The sequence below is a fragment of the Anas platyrhynchos genome, chromosome 1, assembly GCF_047663525.1.
Source record: "Anas platyrhynchos isolate ZD024472 breed Pekin duck chromosome 1, IASCAAS_PekinDuck_T2T, whole genome shotgun sequence".
Taxonomy (NCBI): domain Eukaryota; kingdom Metazoa; phylum Chordata; class Aves; order Anseriformes; family Anatidae; genus Anas; species Anas platyrhynchos.
Genome location: NC_092587.1, coordinates 73,804,758 through 73,820,558, shown reverse-complemented (window position 1 = coordinate 73,820,558; position 15,801 = coordinate 73,804,758). Strand labels below are relative to the sequence as shown.

The 15,801-nt window shown below is 37.3% G+C and overlaps 1 long non-coding RNA gene across 1 annotated transcript; it reads right to left on the bottom strand.

The window, feature by feature from the left end:
- Positions 1-7,524: 7,524 nt before the first annotated feature.
- Positions 7,525-15,045, bottom strand: LOC119715658 (uncharacterized). The gene is made up of 4 exons (XR_005262941.2): positions 12,615-15,045; positions 9,323-9,570; positions 8,022-8,131; positions 7,525-7,642 (listed from the first exon to the last, which is right to left on the bottom strand). It is a non-coding gene; the product is annotated as an uncharacterized lncRNA (long non-coding RNA).
- Positions 15,046-15,801: the final 756 nt, after the last annotated feature.

The following is a 15,801-nucleotide window of genomic DNA, read 5'->3' as shown; positions in this document are numbered from 1 at the left end:
TCCACATATCTTTGATCATTTACCTCCAGAATAATCTCCCCATTTTTAAATGAAATGGTTACTTGTAATCTTTCAAATAAATCTCTTCATAGGAGTGACTCTGGGGAGTTGGGCATGTATTGTGAATGCCCCACTGTTTCCCATATTTATATTTCAATGGTTTGCAGAAATATGATATTTCAGATTGTCCAGTTGCCCCCTTCTCTACAATGTAATCATTCCCCACTGATACTTATGCTTGATTTAAAACTGAATATGTTGCCCCTGCATCTACCATACGTTCCACCTCTTTTCCCTCCTTTCCCAGCTTCATTTTTATAACCAGTGGATTTCTGGAGTAGATTCCCCAGTCCTCTTTAGTCATCTTTTGCGTGCACGACCACCACCTCCCTTCTCCGGTTCCCTTTTCCATTTCTTTTCCACTCAGGGCATTCGTTTTTCCAATGCCCAAAATTTCTTACATAGGGCACATTGCTCCTTGCCTAACCGGGGCTGTTCCTGTTTGGGCCTCCTTTTTCGTTCTTCTCTAATAACTGCTATCAGCCCCTTCTGCAAGTTTAATTGAGGAAGATAAGAGTCCTCTCTCCTTCCAAATTGCTGTACATATGCAAGACTGTACATATGTATAGGCGTACTCGAGTTTAGTAAGTCATGGAACTTAAAGGATTGTTTGTTACCTTTCTGACTGTATAGGCACACTCAAGTTTAGTATGTAAAAGCGATGTTCTATATATTTAGAATGTTTGATGTTCATGTGTGCGTAGAGCGTAGACTCCCCACACACACAGCGCTGTTTACTTGCCTTTTATACCTTTTATAAATATTTCTTTTATAAATATTACTAAATTCAGATTGAGTTGAGACTTCATTTATAACAATGACCTTTCCATTACCTTTTCATAGATTATTTAGTTTGCTAAACTGTGCCTTGTAACCTCAATTTGCACAGACCATTCAGGTGAGTTTATCAGCTGCATTTTGTTCCTAATCTGTACATACGGAGCCTTGAGAAATTCTGACTCTTGACAGTAGTTTGTTAATCCAAAACGTTTGAGACCTACTGTCTATGAACTCTGCCTTTCTTTCCTCATGCTGTCTTTGCATCTTCATATGTAATCTTTAAATCAATTCTGCTGCCATGTTGGACCTGTTGGCATCCTTGACCTGGCTACAGAGGGTGAATCAGCTTTCAGGGTGAATCTTTATCCAGCTCCTAATCCCATCACATTGTCATGCCAACAGATATGTAGTTGGACTGTAAGGTAACAGGCAATGTATGTGCTCATGCAGCGGAATCAGGATATTATTATTATTATTTTATTCTGTGACATTTAAGGCATAGCTTCCCTGAGTTCCTATGGCAAGTAATATTCTTAATTTATGTAGGAAAGTTTTAAATATGGGTTTGTACCAACTCTTTTCTGTGATGGTCTACTGCATTTTATAATTTTAAATTTGTTCCAAAACTTTTTTTTAAAGGTAATTTTTTATTTTCTCTAAAAAAAAATAAGGAAGTATAATAGGAGGAAAGAAGAAAAAATAATGGAATAAAGGCTTTGGAACAATAACAGAAAAAATAGGAGTAAATAATTCCTTCAGTGATTCAGCTCCTAGCTAAGCACTAGAAAAATATCTTTCTGTTCATAAAAGTCAACCTAAGAAAATTCTGTTTCCCTTTAGTCCCCCGCAGAGATCGAGAGTGGCAGTAATAACATAGAGAATGAGCAATTATTTACTTCATCAGTTGGTCTGGGAAATATTTTAAAGTTTTGCAATCAAGAGATAATGATCTTCTGAAACTAGTATCTGCTATTTGCATTTTCTTTAGAGACTGTTGTCACTGCATTAAATCATATGGAAACAAAACTTGTTAATATACCTACCTCCCCCAGTAAATACATGTAAGTTAGGAATCTGGTACTGAAGCTAGAAAGATAGCTTGTACTTCACAAGAAACAATTGTACAGAATAACTGTGTTTCAACGATGAAGATCTGTTACAGTAAAAATGTTTTGTTTAAACCTTAGATAATATGGGAAAGTTAAAGTATACTGCATCAGTATTTATGAAGTAGCTTATATTTGCTTATTTGGCTATCTAGTAAATTTAACTTTATTTAAAATAACCTTATTGCTCAGATTATTATTTAATTCAGTCACAGCATCAACCGTGTCAATGGGGAAGTACTGTTTCATTCCAACAACAACAAAACAGTAGTAACCATGGTGTTATGTATAAATATAAACATTTGTTACATGTCTTATGTATAAATTTAAAAATTTCTTACAGGTCTGTCTTTCAGTGTGACAGCCTCCAGATATTGGTGATTAAGTGGTTGTTTCTTCAGCCTGTCTTTCCTTTCTACAGTCTCAAATTCCTCTACCTTTGTTCAAAACTTCATTCAGTAATGTCCCAGCCCAGTAAATTACTTAAAATCATGTAGTAAAGAGGCTTATTGAATCATAGCCTGAATGCTGTAGTTTTTATTATTATCTACTGAAATGTATGAAACTGGAATCTTTTCTTATAAATTGCTAGGTGAATTCTTTCCTTTTGTGGTCATATACATACGTACACAGGTCATATAGTGCAGGGCTAAAAAGAATTTGTTTGTTTGTTTTTGTTTTAAAAGTAATTATATTGCAAAAGAATTGTAATATATCATCTACATAAAACCATATAATAAAAAATGCTTATAGTCCTTCTGAAGATATGCCCAGTGCTTGTTTTGCTTGTGTCAACCAGACTGAAAGCTTTAATTTTTTCAATCTATTATATGCTTGTTGATCTACAATTTAACAAGTGCAATATGTAAGAAATCAAAGTAATAAAAAAAATCCAGAAGTAATAAGAACGTCCAGATGTCCACTTAAGGGACGATCACATAATCGAGTGTATGTGACATACATATCATGACATTCCAAAGCTGACAGAAAGGCGTTTTAGCATAGTTCTGTACATTGTGAAGGCCACAGAACTGAAGATAGACAGTTCTTTATCAGAAGTTCGTATTCCAGAACTAGACAAAAGGCAATCCAAACTCCACAGAAAGTCAGATGAAGTTATTTTTGAAAATGGAATGAATAACACATGGAAAATGGAATGAGCAACAGTAGGCTCAATACCATGTCAGTTTCACACATACATTACAATCCACATATCGGACGACAAATTGTACACAAATATATTAGAGACATGATAGCACTTTCTATTTATATCATATGAGCTGGTAATAATTACTGCACAGTTCTAATTCCAATTAACTTTACTGATCATATTGATTTTATCCCTACATCAAAACAGATTCTCCCTTGCCTGTGTGCACCAGGACCATGGGGATATATATTCAGTGCTATTTTAGTAATATACATGTCATCTTCCTTCTTCTCAAAAATGCTGCATCTCAAATTAAGCTGTAGTCTTATCCTGTGTGTATTTATGCCTATCTTTAACTTAAATTTCAATCACAACCTCTTTCAGCATGTAATGCTAAATAGGTATACATGTCCTGTGGTTATTAAGATACAGGTACACAGTTACCAGTTCTAGTATTGTAAAACTTCTACAGTTCTGGGAACAATGAAGTTTACTTGATACCAGGTATCAGCACAAGACAGAAAACAGTTCAGTTTTTCTTATGAATCTGATGCATCTAAGTTAGGAGACTTTCCTGTACCACTTGAATTCCTTGCTCTGAGATAAACAATCTCTTTTTAAAAATAGAACTAAAATATAAATAATGAAATACTGCATATGAGCAATGACAACTTGATCCCACAATTCTAAATTCCTTCACACAAAGGAAATGCAACAATATTACCCTGAAAGAACTGTGGTGTCACATTTTCAGATGATGCAAATGTCAATGCCTTAGGTGACTGGGATAACACGTGATCAAGAACAAGAACTATCAAACAGTGCAGTCCACATAATGGAAGGTATAAAAATAAGAATATACAGTAATAATTACTTAAAAAAAAATAATAATAATAAAATAAAATAAAATAAAATAAAATAAAATAAAATAAAATAAAATAAAATAAAATAAGCTCAACTAATGTATACTGAATATTGTCCATTCAAATTATTTTTAATGTCTTTTTCTTTCCACATTTTAGAATATACGGAGAAACATTTTCGAGACATTCCAGAGGCTAGACAGTTTGGTTTACTCTTAATTCCTTGGTGTTGAAACATTTGCAAAACTACTTTTTTCTAAGATCTGAGTTTTAAAGTGAATTACAAAATATTCCAAGATGTACAAAAGAATATCAAAGGGAACTTAACTCACTTATATAAAACATCAATTTGGTTCAACATTTTTGTACAGGGTCTGGCTGGGATGTTAACTTTCTCTGCAGCACCCCATACAGCACTGTGCTCTGCACTTGATGTTACACCAGCGTTGTGTCTGCGGCTGAGCAGTGCTGGCACAGAATCACCCTTTCTAACACTCCCAGAGGCTGGGGGTGGGCAAAAAGTGAGAAAGGAACATCACCAGGGCAGCTGACCTAAACCAACCAAAGGGATATTCCATACCATATGATGTCACACTCAGCAATACAAGGTGGAAAAAGGAAGATGAGGAGGGGGGTGGGCTCTTGTTGTGAAAATGTCTCTTACTGAACAGTAGCTACGTCCATTGAGGCCCTGCGTCAAGGACATGGTCAAGCATTGCTTGTTTGTGGGAAGTAGAAAGTAATTTCTTTCATCTGCACTTTCACACAGCCTTTGCTTGTTTGTTTGTTTTCCATTTTCTCCCCTTTCCCTTTTTTCCCTTTAGTTAAATTGTTAAGTTAATAATATTTCTTCCTTAATTATTTTTTCCTTTAACTAAATTACCCTTATCTCAACCCATGAGTTGTTTCTTTCCTTTTCTTCTTCCCCTCCTCTTCTGAGGAGGGGGAATGAGAGAACAGTTGTGGTGGAGTTCAGCTGCCTAGCAAGGTAAAACCACCACAATTTTAAAGTCAAATTTGTAGCTACAGTTACAGGAAATATTTTATTTCTAGATTGCACATTAGAAACCACTGTATTAGGTATTAGGTTAGGATTTAGTTTCAGAATATGAACTGACAGTAATGGAACAACAACATTTTTGACATCAACACATCAAGAACATCTCAGGAAAAAAACAGTTGCAAAAATGAAGGGTGGGCTGTGACATGAATTAGAAGTGTGAGAATAGAAATGTTGTTTCTGCAGAGTTACATTGTTTAGAGGAAAGGAATGTGGTATTGAGATATGCTTACAGTGAGATAAAAAAGCTTAGCAGGCCACTTTGTAAAATGCAGACAACCAGAATCCTTAGAACAATTAGGTGAAAATCACAGTGTTAAGTCAAGTCAGGTAAGTGAAGAAACATAACCACTTCAAGCAGTAAAAAGTCAAAAGAAATTTGAAATTTGACGGGCCAGCAACTGAAGGCCATGCATTGTTTGTGCAGCATCAGATAGACTGTGAACCTGAATTACCCATTCAGTGGGGAAACAGGGGAGGGTCCTGTCATCAAAAAGTGTATAAACCGTGTTTTGGAACTAGCAGGTGTGGTCTCCTGCTTGTGGGATGCCCACCATTGCAATTGCAAATAAATTACTACTTCACTGAGATCCTAAGCTATTATCACCTGGGCCTAAGCTATTGGCTATGGAGTGTTTCTCACAGAAGCATACTGCATGAACTTATTAAAACCTTCTAGATAAGAACATGAATTTATTTTACATCCTGCAACAGATAAAAAATTCAACTTCATATCTATTTCTACCTTCTGAAATAAAAACTGCAGGAAACTTACTTTTGTTAACTCTAAGATATGAGGAAATTTCTTTACTTGGCTTTCATGGGTTTTTCATAATAGCTAAAAACCCACTCATAGAGCTCCATAAATATTTAGGAATGCTACAGATTCACACATGCTTAGACATTACGTAATGTGTACAATGGTGAGACCAATGCTCCGTTAGACTACCGCATGCATCAGCCAAGCAGAATAATAGCATTCATTAAGTGTTACTATGCAGAGCCTATCATGAAGAGAAAGCCATGACATCCAAAAAGATTTTTCTTGAGACTGAACATCATTCATAGCCTTCTTTCTGTACTAAGTGTCTAATCCAGAGTTATCACATTTCATTTTACCAATAAGGAAATCAACATTTAAAGAAACTTCCACATTTGAGAAGAGACTGCCGTAGGCAACAAGAGGCAGCAATCTGCTTGGGCCCAGAAACAGCCCCAAACAGAAGGAAGACTGGGAAGGGAGGGAATGCAGAACCAGGCTTGGAGATGAACTCTACATAATCAGGACATAACACTAGATAACTAATTGTACCCAATCAAGGTTAGATGGCAACAGTTGCAAATAAACACCTCTGGATTCATTCCTTGGTGGTAGCAGCCGACAAGGTTGTCCAGGACTTTGACAGAGGCAAAACTGGCACTGTGTCCCTCTATGAGCTGCTTTTCTGGGGCAGTCTGCTGCCTTGGGAGCCGTAGAGCCGTATACCTTGCTTACACACAGTGACATGCATTTTGATTTAGAAATGAGAACTGTACAGAATCAAATGACAGATATCAAACAAATGAAAAAAAAAAAAAAAAAAAAAAAAAAAAAAAACAGAACAGAAAACTTCACATGGAATAATAACCACCCTCTAGTGTCTCTCTTTCCAATGCAGTCTTGCAGGGGCTGATTTGTCGCACTGTAATGCACATCCTTCTTATGCATACGTATGTACATACATATGTCTCTGTGTGTTTGAGTGTATATAAACAGTAAACACAGCACCTGTACTCTCTCTTGCTCCATACACATTTGTACAAATAAAAACAACTATAGATAACAAAGACAAATGGAATGATAAACTGACAAAGAAAAACCACTGATACAGCATGACTCGGAAGATCAAGCACAATCAAAGAATAAGCTTTCTAACAAAGTCCTACATTAAGAAATTGAGAAAATATCCTAGAATAGAAGAGTAATCTTAATTATAAGCAGCAGTAACTCTGAAAGATTTGCAGGTCATAACATATAATCAAAGCATAAATAAATTGCCAGTATGATGTTAGGCCTAAGGGACTCAAGCTGTCCTTGGATGTAGAAACAGGGGAACACTTAGCAGTATCTGGAAAGCTACATTATTTATTTTTCTATCTATTATTCTACCAATACAACTGCTATGAAAGCACTAATTCTCATTTCTGTCATAATATTTCATGAAATACACAGAAGAAATAGCAGGGGTTGAAAGGGAGCCACAGGGATGATTAAAGAACTAGTCAACAAGACTTCCAGTGAAATTCTAGTTCAATAAGTTTTCTTTATCAGAAATGTTATTACAGATTATTTAGTCCCAGGTTGCACATATCTATGTTAAAGAAACTGGAAACAGTCTCTGCAAGCTACTGTACCACAGAAGAAAGACTGGCAGCCACTATATTACTTTGAAACTGATATACGACAAAAATGGTTATGTGTAAGAGTAGTTAAGCAAGGCAACACCTAACAATAATTGCTCTTACTTCATCAAGCATAAGAAATGCCTGCTTTAAAGATGGGTAAGCATCCTGGGTATATCTGCACAGCTTCTGAAGCACAGTGTCACTGGATAAAGCTTCATCTCCTCTAGCTGGATTTACTCTGCAACAGGAAAAAAGACAGTCTTTGCAATGCTTTCATGTCTCATCCTCTTCTGCTCAATATGTTCTTTCTAGAGTAGGAAGAATAAACCACCTCATTAAGACTCAGGGTATGACAGGATTCAAAATAAGAGTGTGCAATTAGAGAAAGCATTGCCAAAAGATTATTTATCTTTTGATATCATATTATCTTTTACATTTTTATGTTATATTTTATATTATCTTATCTTTTGATATTGATATTTTGATATATATATTTGATATTATATTTGAATTTAATCAAGGGTGATCGCTGATTGGATATGGTTTCCTCATTTTCAATAAACATTTTTAACATGAGTTACTCAGAACTCACTTTTAAAAAGGAACTTCTTACTTACTTATTTTTTCTCATAGGAATGGTCTGCTTGTTTTCAAAGGCGCCCCCAGGATCCTAATTTTTTTCTAAAAATTGTTGCCAACCAATTTTACCCGTGGCTTTCAGTCCAAACTTGATTTAAAAAAAAAAAAAAAAGAACAGAAGAAAACAGTTTTAAAAGTTTTTCTTATAAAACACTCTGCATTCCAAGAAGAATTTCAAATTAGAAACATTACATCATCATTAAAATATCAGTGTGTACAACATTCATAATTAGAGTAAACTTCCACAGCTTTTCTTTGTTACTAAAAATGTAAACTGAGCCAACTTATTTTCTCCATTCCAAATGTCTAGCTGTGGAAGAACTAGACCCCAAGTGAGAATTCATCTAACCAAATGTATGTGTCTGCACCTGAGTGAGTTACTTCAAGTTCCCTTTATAGTCATTGAGAAGAAACAGGCACTTTCAAGACAGGATTCATCTCATCCTAAAGTAGACATCTAAAACCGGTTAGATGAATCCTGCCCATTGTTTCCCTCCAGTGACTATAAAATGCAGTCTAGGAGGAGCAGTTCAGATGTAGATGCTCACATTACAATGTCTAGAATGAGATAATATTTAATGCATCCCTTCTCATTATTTACACATAAGAGTAGAGAACGTAACTAAGGGGAATAGTATGTTTTTTCTTTAATCTTTTGGTGCCGATCACATCCATATGCAAAAACTTCAAAAGTATTGGAAGTGTTACTCTGTGATAAAAATCACAGGAACTTAACTAGTATCATATTTGAAGAACAATTACTTTAAAATTAATAAGGACTTGATCCCATGACCCCCCAAACCATTGACATATTTCTTATTCAGTTTCAATGGTACTGCAGAAAGGCCCAAGTGAGCATGGCTGAATGCACTCCTACTTCAAGAGGTGCTTTGTAGGCAATTACATCCGGCATATCATATCAGAAATATTCTGATTTGCTACTCTAGTCATCTCAGAAAAGCTTTTAAAACTCCTAATGTTCCTTAGAATGGTGGCAGATGGCGCTTAGAGCATTTGCTAATCCAGGATGCCTAGGACAAAGCAAAAAAAATAACTAAATGCATTTAGAGGTATGCAAGACTTCCTGGATCTTCTACAAAATCAAAACAAAACGAACAAACAAAAAAAAAACACTCCCATTTTTGGACTACATGTCAGTTTCCCAAGCTCAGCCAACAAAGCAAAAGGCAGAAGTTACAAGAATCACTGTATTCACTATCTGTCTGAAACTGGACAGCATGTAGTATTTAAGGTGAGGGGATAGAACTGGATTACTTACTATGGTCCTGCCTACAGATAGCACGCACACACCGTGGTTCATTGTCTCAAGGGATGAACATCTCAGACTACATAAGCAGCACAATTGCACCAGAGCCCAGAACAGAGGCTGAGAAGGGTCAAGCACCAAAGTATCAAGGTAGATGAATGCAGACTTAGTGATTTGAGTTTCACCAGGAGAGCCATCTCATGCCCTGCAGGGAGGGGAGTTGCCAAGAATACCACTGAGGGACGAGGCATTACAAAAATCTGTGGGAATAAGAAATATTTTACATCTGATTATTGTCTTGGATAAATGAATATGAAACAAACAGTATGAAATAAATGATGATCTTTAAAATTAAGGCCAAGATAACAACTACTATTTTGAGTCCCCAGCTGAGATCCCTTCCCACTCAAATGTCTGTGGTCTACTAAATCCCTTGAATCACACTGTAGAGAGCAATTCTGCACTCAGAAAGAGCAACCAGCCAAAGCTGCATCACAGCTACAAAGCTGCAGTGGTTTTCCTGCACTCTGCAGATGGTTAACGGGTCATGGAGCTCTTCCAGTTTCGCCCATCACCCTATGGCTGGCCAACACAACCCTTGTAAGTTCTTGCAAGTTCTGTCATGGAAAGGGATGAATCAGGCCCTCACAGGACCAAGGAAGAAATTCTTTGCAGTAAGTTTTGAGGATCAAATTAAAGCAAGCCCTATTTAGGCAAAGCTCTCATTAAAACCAGAGGGAATAAAACGGAGGAAGGACTTTGGCATATTTTAATGATTTCAAAGCAATCCCTCTTTATAGACATATTACTGGCCCTCAGATTTCAAGCTGTGTAAGAAAGGTAATATCTACATAATTTAGCTGACACAGGTGTAATAAGTGAGGCACAGAAAGATCATTCCAGTGTAGGGCCAGAAAAAGTGCACACATTTTAAGAGTGGTAAGCCAGCATTTTATCTACTATAGTATGCCAGCTAACTTATTAAAGCAATTAAACAGAACACTGCATTGCATTTTGGAAGTATACTTAAGGTTATGTCCGAATGAAAAGGAGTATACTTCCAAAAGAACTGACAAATTAGAGCTGTAACAACATGAATATCCAGCAAAGTAATGTGATAAATCATCTCATAGTAACCCTTTACAAAATATTACCCATTGAAAAATTTTCAACTATCAATGCCTTAACATCTGGCAAACCTTAAACCGAAGAAATGAAGCATGAGGGTAACACAAAAAGTTTAAAACTCTCTGCTGCTGAAAACCATCCTCATATTTTTAACTGATATAATGTTCACCAAAATCCTGACCAACTGATGACCATGATTTACTTTATATCACAAATGAAGTTCACCAATAAGAAATCTGGGTAGACTCAAGAAAATGAATGCTTAGAAGGCTAGGCCTGTTATTTGGACAGACTTCACGCGCTGGTCATGTATGATTTGCTCCCTAGAGTTAGCAAGAATACTCTCATTCACACTCCTCAAACTGTAAAGGGAGGTAATGCACAGCAAAGTTCATGTGGCAATACTAGAATACTGTGAAATTCATTCTTTCTAGACCACTGTGTATAGTCTCAAGTTCACAATGTTTCGTTTCTGACTGAAAGAGTTCTCAACACTAGAAATGACGGAATTCAGGGAATTTGGGACTCAGTTGAGTGATGTCCTTTGAGTGAAATACACCTTGACAGTCTGCCTCTGATGTATTTGATCTTGCTGCAGTGGGGACATATACAGAGAAATAAGTGTGTAGGTAATTGGTCCTAAACCAGTCAAGGATGAAATCCTAGCTGAAGTCTACGGTAAAACTGCATCAATTTCAATGGGCCCTGAATTTTATATGAAAAGCCCATGAGATGTAAATACCTCCAACATCTGTAAAATGCTATCATGTATTATTTCTTATAAACTGTTCACTGCCACATCTCATGTCATGTTATTTAAATATAATCATAAAACCTTGAAATCATGTCCCTTGCCCATCAATTACTATTATATTATTAGCTACAATGAAATTACTTTATCGTTTGAATTACATGACTACGAAGAACTTTTGCTGTTGTTCCATTCACCTGGTGGATCTTTTGAATTACATTATCTGAGAAATATCACCTGAGAGATATGGCATACATAGGCTTGAATGCTTCTGTTTACAGCATTAAAATGTCACCATATTTTTCAAATGCAAGAGAAAGTTCCAGTGGAAGAATACATGCAGAAATCTTTCCATTATGCAACTGCTCTTAAGAGCAAGATTTACTTCAAGATATAAACTGGCAAGTGACGTTAATTGAAAAAACTACAATAGCAATTTTTGGACAAAGTAATAGTTGACCGTTGTTATATCACACTGTGAATGACTAGAAGGAAATCCGATTTATCTGCTGAATGCACAAAGCAATATAGTTACTGCAGATGATATTCTCCTACGGCACCTGCTGCTGTAAAACATGTATCTGCACTGAGGTCTTTTCAGCTAACTACTGCACACAAAGAAAAAATAATTCAACTATTTACATGGATGATTTGATTCTTCAAACAATTTAAATGTATAAACTATGAATTAAGGTATCGTTAAACAAAGACACACGATCTAGTTACTGACTTCCTCACACTGTATGATTTGGGTGCCTTGCCCTGTTGCTGTAAGCTCAAGCAATATTTTGAAGTAATAATACTGTTACTGAGTGAAGTTGTTCTTCCTTTCTCCTTGACTGGCCATGTGCCCTTGGCAACATTGCCAAAGAGTACAAAGTACATTCTGGCAGTATCCTTCTCACAGTTTTTACCTTCTGAGTATAAAAGATTAATCATGGGAGATCCTGGTCTAGATTTAACCGAACCACAAAAACATCTATTCCTATGATATTTTGGCTTTATAAGGGAAATACGAGTTTAGGAAGCTAGTCTTCATAAGCTGAACTTAAATCATGTCCAGGAAATCAGATTTTGGAAAATATCCTGTGGCCTAAACTCAGGTTTGCTGAGATTCTTGAAGCAAGGCAGGAAAATGTTTTCTTCATTTACCTTCTTTCATTTTCTTCATTTACCTTCTTTCATTTTCTTTCATTTACCTTCTGTACACTATAAAGCCTACAAGATATTTGAGTTTTGGTAATAATAATGCAAAAATATCTGGTTACAGTAAAATAACACATTGACTTAAATTCAATAGTTAGAATTATTTCTCAACCCTCACAACATTTTCATAAAAAGTATTTACAATATCAACACCTAAGTTCAAAAGACTTTTGCCTCAATTTAGTTTACATTCAACATTTCAGGTTTGAAATTGCTTACTGTGCAGCACAGAAAGGTCCCTTCAGTTAACTTTTTCAGTGACTGACAATGAACAGGGCAGAGTGAAACCTTTCAGCATTAGCTTATTCATTGCCTTTAGTTTTACTTCTTCCTTTATTTTTCTTGCCACACTAGCATATTTTAAAAGGAGTGTTGCCTTCAGGGGGCAGTGGCGACCTGGTTCAGGAACGGCACGGCGGCCAACCCCAGGCCGCTCGGTCCATCAGCTCACAGACACCAATGTGGTGGATGGCAAATGGCGTTTATTGTCGAGTCACATGGGCTTATATACCCGAGGCCCATAGCGTCACTTCCGCTTGCTTACATCACAGGCCACACGCTACTGTCCATCAAGGGAGGGGCTTCACCTTTCCGTACAGCACGACATCTTCCGGCCGCCAGACCCTAACTACCCACAAAGGAGAGGCTTGTAGAGTCATACTATCGCTGTGCAATTATGGTACTAACAGTCATGAAGCTATTCTTCCAGCAAATTCACACACACTAGTCACTTGGATGCAAGAGAGTAATGCTCCCTTTAGGAAATTAAATACAAATTTGTGAGCAAATAGAAGAAAGTAAGCAGCAACTTAAAGCTTCTACTCCATTAAGCCTCTATACCTTACTGCAAAAACCTTGGCTTTATACACAGTTTTATCAGTTTTTACATACTGTGCTATAAACACTGCAAAGCAGGCACAAGGAAGATGAATTAATGATGGTAGTCACAAAAAGCAATAATAAAGTTATAAAGCAGCAGTGCTAAAAAGTCTCCCCTATGAAAATAACATGGTTCTGTGATTAACACTGTAGCCAATAACATAGGCTCGGGCAAGGACCTTGAGTTTTTCCCTTTCTCTGATGGCAATAGAGGATCGTTTCCATACAGCTACTCTTAATCTGGCTGTTGGGTCTCTCCCAGTTATTTGTTCTCTCTGCTCAATTGTCGCTGGGCATTTAAATCTCCACAAGCTAACACCTCACAAGCATCAAACGTGAAACGTGATGGATTGTGGTACATAACCCTCCATCACAGTCACCCATATTTTGACGGGGTATCCCATTTTACTATTATCTGATCATGCCTTTTCCAAGTTGCCAATTGCCCAAGGACCTCTGCAACAAGTCAGTCCCTGCCAAGTAAAAAAAAAAAAAAAAAAAAAGAGCTCTCCGTCAGTGTCAGTGACCTGTAATCTTGTGCGCGAAGACCCGAACGAAGAGGATTTGTGAGTATACCGTTCGGTTGGGTGGGATTTGGCTGTGTGACTGTGTGTAAAAGTGTGACTGAGACGGAACGTAGTTCCGAAGCGAGTGCAGAGGTCTTCTAACCACGGTTCTGATCTCCTGCGAGGGACTCGGCCGGTGAAGGACCGAAGCAATTGGTCTAGGAATTTGTGGGTGGGTTAACCACTTGCAAGACACCTCTACACAAACACAGCCAGGGATTCGGAACCTCTTTAAGGTTTCCAGGGATTCGGAACTTATTTTAAGCTTCCAGGGATTCGGAACCTCTTAGAGGATTCCAGGGATTCGGAACCTCTTTAGGGGTTCCAGGGATTCAGAACTTATTTGAAGGTTCCAGGATGGGTCTGAGGGAAAGTAGATTCTCTGACCTGGGAGACTCAGGGAGCCCAGACATTCCACCAGAAAGCCCATTAGGGATAATGTTAAAATATTGGGATGTTTGGGAATCGAGGAAAGGAAAAAATAAAGAGAAAATGGCTCAATTTTGTATGATAAAATGGCCAAAGGAATCTTTAAGGCCACATGTTTTTTGGCCAGTTTTTGGATCATTTGAGGATTGGGTATGTCAGGCATTGAACCGCTATGTTAACTCTAAGGAGCCTTTTGACCAAGAAGAAAGCGATTATGTGGCTCTATGGGTAGGAGCCTCAAACGCATTTCCCCCCCAAAAAATCTTCGCTTTAAATACAATAACTGACTGGGGAAAGGAAGAATGGGAACCTCTGGATAATATACCCCCTCCCTATTCATGACAACCAGAACCACCACATTTTGAAAGTCGATCGCCCACAGCCCCTGATCTCTCTCCCTCTCCTCCTGCACAAAGGACTAAAAGTAAGATAAGGGCCACAGAAAGGGAGGAAAGTGAAACACATTCCCTCCTTCTAAACAATATAACTCTGCAAAAACAACATTTCTATTCCCACAATAGCTGGGGAGACTGAAAAAGAGACACAGAGAACCACTATTGAATTACTTAATTTCTTAGGGAAAAAAGGGTTGAAGGACTCAAAATCTAAATTACAATTTGTGGAAAAGGAAGTAAGGTACTTAGGACATTGGCTTAGCCAAGGAAAGAAAAAATTGGATCCTGACAGGGTATCTGGGATTTTAGTCCTGTCATCACCCATAATGAAGAAGGAAGTGAGGCAACTGCTCGGCCTCTTGGGATATTGTAGGCCCTGGATTGAAGGGTTTAGTGAAAAGGCAAAGTTTTTATATGAAAAATTGACTGGAGAAAAAATTAAGTGGAATGAGGAAGATGAGGAAAAGTTGAGGTTGATCAAGAAAACGTTAATAGAAGCTCCAGTGCTGAGCCTCCCAGGTTTAGAAAGACCCTTTTATTTATTTGTAAATGTTTCTAACCAAACTGCATATGGAGTACTAACTCAAGAATGGGCAGGAATCAAGAAACCTGTGGGATATTGTTCCAAACTATTAGACCCTGTGAGTAGGTGGTGGCCAGTGTGCTTACAGGCAATTGTGGCTACTGCCTTACTGATTGAGGAAGCTAGAAAAGTCACTTTTAGGGCACCTCTGAAGATATATACTCCACATAATGTTAGGGGAGTACTCCAGCAAAAGGCTGAAAAATGGTTAACTGATAGTAGGATGCTGAAGTATGAGGCCATCCTGATCGACTCCCCTGATTTAGAACTAAAAGTAACTGCTGCACAGAGTACTGCACAATTTCTATATGGGGAACCCCTAACAGAACTACAACATAACTGCGTGGAAGTGATTGAATTACAAACCAAAATCTGATCCGATCTCGAGGAGACAGAATTAGAAACAGGGGAAACATTATTTATTGATGGGTCATCCAAAGTAGTAGATGGAAAAAGAAGATCAGGATATGCCATCATAAATGGGGATATGGTCCTAATAGAATAGGGACCACTCAGCACTGCCTGGTCCGCTCAAGCATGTGAACTTTATGCAT